Consider the following 10649-nt stretch of genomic DNA (forward strand, 5'->3'; position numbering starts at 1 on the left):
CAAGTGCAAAACAAGCAGGAAACGAATATGAAATACAGTACCATAAAGATAAGAGCTCCACTTAGAAATGACCCCATCTCTCAGAACATGTAGCCTCCATATTGTCAAGAACCACAGCAGGTGCAAACCCAGGAGGTGGAAGCTAAAGGAGATCATTTCATCTAACCTCCTTATTCTGCCAGTGACCACAATTAAGCCAAGGAAGTTAAGTGCACTGAAGAGTGCTGAAAAGTCAACTAGCAGCAAAACTAAGGTCAGATCCCAAATTTGACAGAATTTATAAAAATCAAACATAAATGTGAGAGAGAAATTCCCAACATTGTTGACTAATTAAAAACAAAGGTCTTGAAAAATTAAGCTTGCAGTTTCTAATTTCACCAGTTGCTATTCAATAGCTGGTCTATTTGTTTCTCAAGATGAGCACGAATGACTGCATTTTTACTTCTTACAACCTTATTGAGCTAAATGTTTGGCCTTCACCAGTCTTGGGGAAATTCATTTTCAGCATGGAAATGAACACATTGAAAAATACACTAAGAAGGGGAGCGATTGTATCAACTAATGATGTGAAGGAACTGGAAATTTTCACTACAAGAGGATTTCCCTTCAGTCTGCTCAGTCTAAAAGAACTTTTTTTCTATTAAGACAGCCATGGAATTAATTTAACTAAGAGAAAAGCATCTAATAATTGTGGTCATTCTTCTACAGACTGAATTTTAGACGTGAAGAGCAGTTCTTCCACAGAGTTTTATAGAATGAGAATCTGGGTCAGCGTTTCATAGTACTGGCCTTACTATCAACAAAGTAATGTGATCCTCCCTCATTGCTGAAACTCTCAAGAACGGAAAGTTAATAATATTGTGGCAAAGTTTATAATTTTCTTTCCCAGGAACTTTGTTCTTCATGTCTTCTGACTTCAGTCTCCATTTCAATGTTGTGGCTGCTTGAGATATATTTCTATCTGATGAAGGCCAAACTCATCTTCCTTGGTAAAATTTTTATACATTTATAGCCATTAAGGTCCATTTATTCAACTCCCATCTCTCTGGTAATGAATTAGATTTTCTGTATGAATTTGTGACAAAAAAAGTTCATAAAACTAATCATTTAGAGGTTAATGTTTATATAGTTTCAAAAAGCAGAATCTAGACAGACAGCTTAATTCCCTGCTTTGCATTAATTAAGGAAATGTTCCTGTACTCAGCAGGCACTATCCCCTCTTCCTTAAGTTAACATCAGAATTTCAGCACTATCTGCAAATTCTCTCATACTAAAAGTTCATCGCATTATCATTAATCTGACTGTCAAAGTTTGAACTGATGACTTATAGTAAAAGGACAGGAATTCTTCAAACTCTATTATCAGACTATTTACATCTTCAAACAAAACACCCTCTCATTTATTCAATGCAACTTGGTTAACTTAGCAGTGATCGTTTTACCCCCTTATTCTATAAGCTTGTCAAAATGGGAATACAAAAGTATTTTATGCCAATTTTTTTCTAAATTTTAGAAACTAGCAAGATCTTTTTCACAAAATCATGCATTTTTATTTGAAGAACTTTATTTCCATTTTAGGTACTTCAATCCTTATTTAAATGCAAAAACTAGCCTGAGATGTGTTTCCAACATAAATTCTTAGTTGAAGACAAAGCAGTTTAATTTAAAAGGAGAAATTAGACTCACATTCAATTTTTCTTGCGGGGGGAGCTCTTTCAGAGACAGGGTCTCCCTGTAGCCCCAGATGACCTGGAATTTACTATGTAGACCAGACTGGCCTTGAAATCACAGAGATTTGCCTGCCTCTACCTCATGAATGCTGAGATTAAAGGCATGCACCACCGCACCCAGCATCTGACATTCAAATCATTAGCTGAGGATTTTAATAATTTCATGACTATATTCATTAGTTTTCTGGTATCAACTCACTACAATACAAAAAATACATACACAATACATACACAAAGATACCATGCCACCTAAAATATGAAAGATTTTTATTCTTGGTCTTTATTATGTTTCTACTTTAATAGCAAAGTGTTTTGTTTGTTGTTTTCTTTGTTTGGTTGGTTGGCTGCGGTTATTTTTTTGTTTGGTGTGTGTGTGTTGCAGACAGGGTCTCACTATGCAGCACAAACTTGGCATAAATACACGATCTTCCTGCCCTAATTTCTCAGATACTGGTATTAGAAATAGATTACAGTACACCAAAAATTTTGAAGAGTTATTAGTAACATTATAAGAGGATGGATAGGTAGGTGATAGATAGATAGATAGATAGATAGATAGATAGATAGATAGATAGATGATAGATGATAGATAGATAAAAGATAGATGATAGATAGATAGATATAGATAGATATAGATAGATAGATAGATAGATAGATAGATAGATAGATAGATGATAGATGATGGATAGATGATGGATAAATGATGGATGGATGGTAGATTAGATAGATGATAGATGATTGAGAGATGATAGATAGATAGATAGATAGATAGATAGATAGATGATAGATAGATGATGGGAAGATGATAGATGATATATAGACAATAGATGTAATGAAGTTGCAGAAGAGTGCAGTCAATTCCTATATTAGTTACTTTTATGTCACTATGACATAAAGTCTTACAGAAGCAACTTAAAGGAGGAAAGATTCCATTTCTGAGAGCTCTACCCATCATGGTGAAGCAGCCATGGCACAATAGCTCAAGTCATGGCAGCAGAAGAATGCGGCAGACACTGCTAACCTTGTGGCAGACAAAGAAGCAGAAAGCAAGGCAGGAACCCGGGCTGAATCTAACCTTCAAACACCTTCAACTTCATCCACTAGCTATACTGTATCTTCCAAATTTCCAGGACCACCCCAAACACCAAGAGCAGCTAAGGAACAAACATTCAATACAATGATCTATAGGAGACATTTCAGGTTCAAACTATAATTCTTCCTGTCTATACCATGTTTGAATTGTGAATCGTATATAGAAAAAGCTAGAATTTTGTTAAATTTCAAAAGATTGACTGTTCCCCTTGATCACCATATTTTCTCCTTGGCCAGCTAATAAAAAGATCTACTTTATATAAAAATCTTCCAAAATTCATATAGTAGTTCCTACATTATCTAAATTCTTCATTTTTTAAAGTACACAAAGAAACATTTTCCCTTAATTAAGTGATCTGAAAAGTAAATGTAATAATAGAAATATATCAGCATAATAAAGTCAACCCTTTGCCTCCAAAACTTGAAAGAAGCCTCAACAAAATGAAAACGCAGCAGAAGTTCTGAGTATATGTTCTCTATCTTCATATTTCTGTCATCTGAAATGAAAATGCTGAGCCAAGCCATTGCAAACCAGAAACATGGGGACATTTCCACTTCAAAAGGACAGAACCAAAAGTGTACCTTTAAAATGAGGTGTACAGACTTGGGTCAACTGCTCAACCTTGCCTTCAGGTATTTCACACCTAATGCAATTTATTCTTCAAATTAAATAATAATCTCACTAGAGAATCACACTATAAAAATAGACAGTACCCCTGCCCTATAGGACCTCAATATTTCTTGCTGTCAAATGAGAGAACATCTAAGAGAATGGAAACTCCTAACAAGAGTGGGAAATAATTTTTAAAGTACATATTTATCTAGACATGAGTAGCAAAAAAAGCAGATGGAGAGAAGTCAACTCAGCAGACTCAGGAACATAAAAGCTGTATGAGCAGCAGTAATACTCAAAGTAATCAGACCATCAGTTTCATAAGGAGAAGGCTTTGGTGCTTAGGATCTTAAGGATAACAAGATAATCAACAAATATTTGAAGATGTTTATCACCTTAAAGGGAAGAAGTGTTTGTGCCTTGTAACACTGGAAAAAATGATCAGTGAGGTGTGAAGCATTTTTTATTTCACTGATTTTGGTGCAGCTCTCCACAATGATGAACAAAGTCTCCACAGAAAGAAATAATGGTTGTAAAATCTCATCTTCAAAGTGGCACTGCTAACTTTAAATAATGACAAAGATAGATAACATTTATTAAGATACCACCATGGGTTGGATGAGGACTATTATAAATAAATTTTTAGCTCATATAAATTTTCACAAACAAGTAACAAGAATCCATTTTACACATGAAATGATAAAGAATTTAGGGATAGAAAATGCCTGCTGCACAAACATAAGGACCTGAGTTTGGATCCCCCAGCACCCATGTAAAAGCAGGTTGTGATCAGCACCTGTAACTCCAGCACTAAAGGTTGAAGACAGGTAGATCCCTAGAGCTCATTGGCTAGCCAGCATAGCCGAATTGATTAGTTCCAGGTTAAGTGAGAGACCCTATCCCAAAATATAATGTGGAGAACAATCAAGGAAGACATCTACCTCTAACTTCTACACACACGCATGCGTGCACGCACCTGCACGCACACACACACGCACACACACACAGAGAGAAAGACAGAGACAGAGATAGAGAGACAGAGGAATGTACCTGCATGCCTGTGTGTGCCCTCACACACAAACACATACATATATTAATTAATATACCACACACATAATTAACTAATTAATTAAATTTAAAAATAAAGCACTGAGGCTGGAGAGATGGCTCAGTGGTTAAGTGCTCTGGTTGCTCTTGCAGAGCACCCCAGATTTGATTCTTAGCACTCACATGGTAGCTAACAAGCAACCGGAACTCCAGTTCCAGGAGATCTGACACCCTCTTCGGACTTCTGTGGGCACTTACACACATGCAGACAATAGCCCACTTAATCTGACTCCCAAGGATTCTTTTAGGTTTGGTTTGGTTTGGTTTGGTTTGGTTTGGTTTGGTTTGGTTTGGTTTGGTTTGGTTGTGAGCCTGAGCCCTTAATGGCTGCACCAGCTCTCCAGCCCAGAGATTCTTATTTAAGCACGCTACCACTCAAATCATTATCCACAGGAAGCTTGGTGAATTCAATAGTGATTGGAACCTAAATCGATACTTTTTAAAATTTTAATACTAAATTTCATTATTTTGTTTTGTGTTTTGTGAACGCTTACATTATTTATTCTTCTATCATATTTTAAACTCAGAGAATAGCTGTACTATTCAGAGGTTGAACAAATAATCATTTTAAATGAGGCTGAAAATAGCACTACTAGAAAACTAAATATCTTACTTTTTTTCTAATCACTTTCTACTACTTTGGGTAGTTCACTGACATATAGAACTAGTCTAAAGACAGCTGTAAACATTGGCTACAGGGCTGAAAAGCTGACTCAGCAGTTAAGGGTACTGGTGGCTCTTGCGGAGAACCCAAGTTTGGTTCCCACCATCCACATGGAGGCTAATAGCAGTCCACTGTTTCAGTTCCAGGGGTTCGGGCATCTTCTTCTGGCCTCCCTGGGCACTGCATAACATGGTTTCATCTACATACAAGCAGGTAAAACACTCATGCACATAAAAAACTGTTTAAAAATTAAAATAAAGCTGAGTTTCCTGGCACACATCTTTAGTCTTTGCACTCAGGAGACAGTGGCAGGTGGATCTGTGTGAGATTGGGGCCAAACTGTTCTACATAGTGAGTTCCAGGCCAGCTGGGACTTACAGGGTGACCTTGTCTCAAAAAAAATTTAATTAATTTAGATAAATAAAACATCTGGCTATAATTCTGGGACCTTGACTCACTTTCTCCTTTTTGTCAAGCTGAGAATTATGCTCTACCTCCACATTCCCACTCTTTTTGTGGGGTACATACTAAGTAGAAAAAAAAAAATGAGACGCTTGACTGAGTAAATTGCACATGACTCCATAGTCCAGCCTAATTCTGTGAGTCCTCAATGTGGAAGTAGAATAAAACAAAATAGTACCTTATAAACTTGTATGTCTAGTCTAACTGAGTGCCCTGTGTCTGCCTACATTCAGAAGAGAAGTAGATGATAAGGTTCAGTTTATTTCAGATCCTCATCCATGTATTACTGAAAAAATTATATGAACTAGTACAAATCACCAAACCTTCCCCCATTTTGTGGTACTATTTTTACCAACTTTAAAAATGCAATAAATGAGGGCTGGAGAGATGGCTCAGCAGTTAAGAACACTGGCTGACTGGGGTTTGATTCCCAGCATCCACATGGCAGTTAACAACCATCTGTAACTCCAGTTCCAGGGGAATCCAATACCCTCTTCTGATCTCTGAGGCCATTGAATGCCACGGGTGCACTTACACACATATAGACAATATATTCATATATATAAGTTAAAAATAATAAATAAAATAATTTAAAATGCAATAAATGTATTATAAAGCATCAAGAAAAGAAGGGAAAGATCTATTGTACTAGGTCATCAGTGTGTGCATTGTTTTGTCTCTCTTGGGGGTGGGGCAAGAGAATAAAGCTATTTAGAAGAGCATGTATTTAGCTAAGAAGGAAATGAAAAGTAATACTAAATCTAACACTCAAGTAGATAAAGCTTAGACCAACTTCACAGGAAATAAATGAATAGCACTAATAGCTGGATCCAATTTATAAAGCACTAAACGGATATTATAGGAGGAAGGGAGATAATTAATCTTCAACTAGAACAATGAAAGATCAGATGTTGTATTATCACAGTGCCACATTCCAAGACTCTCGAGGTACTTTGCCTTCCAACACATTAATCAAAGGTTCTCCAGAATTAGGATGTTTAATTATTTGCAAGGATCCTTTGTATTTTATCTCTGCATGAAGTCACTGATTATGCTATAAAGAGAGTTTTCTTGTGATCTGCTGCACAAAAACTATAACAGCAACTTTAACAGCCACATAGTCTATAAAGCATATAATAGACATTTAATTTCAAAGTAAATAGTATATAAAAACATTTTACTTCAAAAAAGCAAATAATATATAAAGACATTTGATTTCAAAATCCTCAGAGCAATAGTCTTCATGATCATTTGAAAGAATATATATTTAATTTCATTTTGTTTTAAAATGTATGATTTAGTGAAGCTCTCAATGTTGGTTCTATAATTGTTAAATATTAGAATTCATAGCAAAATGATATTATTCTATTTTCAGATGATTCAAATAAAAAAATTGAAGTTTCACTAATTATATGTATGAAAAATGTCCCAAGACTAATTGCATGTTTCAGATTATCTCACACATGGACAGCACTGGGTACAGAGAAAAGTTGAGGTAATCCAATCAATCTACATAGTCTCTACAGTTGCACAGATGCAAAAGAACAGGAAGGTTACAAATCAATAAGCCCATCCTGTATGTTGAAATAACTAATGAATTTATTCTCAGACCATTTTGTGAATAAACTTTTACCATCTTCATAGTGACATCATCATCAAAATGAAATTGCTTGGCCATTTGCCAGTGAGCATTAAAATAGAATTCATTACAAATGTTTTTCCTTGCTTTTCTTGGACACACAACATTCTATCTAGTATCAAAAGACTACCTCTAAGATCTCTAATACACTCCACTTCTATTACAAAACCATGGCGTCTGGATGACTTGTTCAAGGAAGCAATAGACTCAGCTCCAGTAACATCTCAACTTTACAGTAAAAAGTGACAATTCCACTGAGAAAAATTTGATCATCTGATTCAGTAACTCATCTATGCACAGAGATGCATGACAGCTATGATTCAGTTAAACTGCATCCAGTGATATCTACTGGGCTATTGAAGGCACTAAGCCTCCATAATACCTACAGAGACATGGACACGGCTACTGAGTTCAGTGAGAGAACTCAAGACTTTTCTCTTACTTTTGGCCAGCATATCGCTTGATGAGCTTTAATGTTTCTACTTCTACTCACTTCACTGTTACCTGTAGTTTGAAACTACAGACTACATATTTAAGTCACCACTCTTTCAGACTACAAGTGGGTGGGGCCAGAGAGATAGCTCATCATTTGAAAGTACTTGATGCTCTTTCAGAGGATGAGAGTTTGGCTCCCAACGCCCATATCAGACAGTTTACAACTGTCTATAACTCTAGCTCCAGGGGATCTGACACCATCTTCTTGCTTCTGTGAGCACCCTCATACACACACACACACACACACACACACACACACACACACACACACAAAACTATTAAAATAAATCTTTAAAAACAGACTACAATCTAAGGAAAGACGTGGCAGCTGCAGGTATGTTTTTGTGACTATCTAGGATGGCTGTTTCCAGGTTCTTAGCCTTTTATCAAATTATTGAAATAAAAGCTCACACGAATTTGCGGAAGTGGCAAGAAAATTTTACTCAAAATAAAGCAATGGAAAGATCAGATCACACTGCCAGAAAGCAGTGGGCCACATGAATGAAGATATTAAGGGGCCCTAATTTATTTGGGGGAGCTTCCTTTTATGAGATTCAAGGCAAGGAGGGGTTTGGTTGCTAAGGGATGTAGTTTAAGTGATTTTCTATTTGGATTGATGCACATAATTATGCAACCATTTCTCTATTTCATATGTCTCTTCCCATAATGCATCTTATTTTAGTCATCCTTATATGCATGCCTAATGATACTTAGGCATAAGACAGCAAATAAGGGACACTCCTAAAAGTTTACTTGGAGGACCTGGTACCTTATTGTACATGCGTCTAAAACTAGTTCATGCTGGATCAGCCTTTTTGGTCTCATACCCTGACATAAGGAAATCAAATAGATTCTGTCTTATGGTTGTCAAGAGGAGGAGAAATCCACCCCATTGTTCAGACAGAGATATATATGTTGCTCTATGCCGATGGAGGTCTTAGCTAACAGGTTGCTAAGTGCAGTGTTTGGAGAGGGGTATGTACACAGCCCAAACCAAGTGGAGTCCTAGGTTACTAAGCTATTCCCTATGCTTGCCTGTTTCAGTTACTTATCAGACTTCTTGATCATTCAAAAAGATCCCCATGAAAAAGGCCCATTTTCTGAAATGACTGAATCAAACTGTGCTACCAGACTTCCACAGTTTCTGTCCAGGTTCATGAAAATCACATCATAAATATTCATCCTTTGTCAGAGATTTGACACAATGTCAAAGACAATATTTCCAATACAAAAACTTCCAAAGTATCAGGGTCCTCTTGCCTCAGTCTTCAGAGTACTGGGATTGTAAGCATGTGCCATAACAGCTGGCTTTAAAATCAACTGTCTTCAGTAAGGAAGGCCCAGGATGCTGCCTCTACCCATGTTTGCAGATTACATTGTACATTCAACATCACTGCAGAGCTATCAGTGGTGCCTCACCACTGTTCACAAACTTAGATTACAGACAATGTATTAATATGAGAAACTGGTAAGGTATCACACAATCTTTGATAATTTAAACAACAAAAAAAGATATATAAAGTAATAAATGAGAGTTCATTCCACTTCCCTGATGAGTTTCATTTACAGTTAAAAACATTTAATGGTCTTACAGGGAACTCATTCATAGTTGAGTCAGCTGAGGAAATAAGCACATTGGGCAGGCGAGGAACTTCCAGTTGCCTTCTCCCCATACATGCATGCATGGCAGTTTCTCTAGGTTAATGACATAATGTACATGATATTGTCAACCAGAGAAGCTCACTAAACCTTGATTTTCAGAACCTATATTGGAACCTGATTATACAAATAAGCTAGTCACTATGATAGTTAACTTATCAACTTGACAGTTTTAGAATCTCCTAGGAAACTATTAAGGCATACCTCTGTATCTGTGACGGTGCTTCCACAGAGAATTTGTTGGTAAGGAAAACCAAATGTAGGTGGCACCATCCCATGAGCCTGGGTGGGTGGAATAAGAAGAGAAAGATAGCCCAGTACCAGCTCTCTCTTTCCTATTTTCGGACCTACTACGATATGAGCCATTCTGCCTTCATGCCTTCCCTCCCTTGAGGGTTTGAAACAATGAGCCAAAATAACATTTATATTTCCTTCTTTAAGTTGTTGCTGTCATGTATATATATAGGTCACATTGATTAAAAAGCTAATTAATACAACCACCCACCTAGCTGGCCTTGGTCACCAGCCTCAGGAGACAGACTAATACTGCATGAGCCATTACCATCCAAAAGTGTACTGTATCTCAAATTCCCCCAGTAAACAAACATACTTTAATTAGCCACGACATACCAAAGGGTTGAGAACTACTTCTCAGGAACAAAGCCATAAGCCTCTGTCCATAGTGCTTGAGTCTGGACAATTTGGGTAGTTTTTATTTTAAAAACTACTCAACAACTGGTTGAGAGTTGGTATATTCAGTGGACATTCCAAACTTTGTACTATTCCTAAGTCATTTATATTACTTTTATTTTATTCAAAAACCAACTCATATATTTTCTATATATAAATTTCTCACTTTTACCTATCTGTATGCCTTAGAGAAGTAGTTTTGCTCCTGGAAAAAAAGTGTCTCAGAAACAAACAATCTTCTCGCAGACACTCCTGGGGTGATGACAATGATGGGGGCTGAGTGGCTGGTCCTCACTGGAGGATTTGAGACTCTGTGCTGATCAGGCCTGGGCATGATGCTGATTTCTTTCTCCAAAGATAATTTTCCAGGTTAGTTTGATTATCACTTCCTTTTAGCAGCTGTCCAGTTAAAAGAGACCTAGGTAGACTCAAACATTTATGTCAGCTCCAGCCACCTGGATCTCTTCATGGTCTAGCTCATAAGGAGAAGAGGTTTTAT

Source organism: Nannospalax galili, unplaced genomic scaffold (genome assembly GCF_000622305.1).
Source record: "Nannospalax galili isolate Female #2095 unplaced genomic scaffold, S.galili_v1.0 scaffold293, whole genome shotgun sequence".
NCBI lineage: Eukaryota > Metazoa > Chordata > Mammalia > Rodentia > Spalacidae > Nannospalax > Nannospalax galili.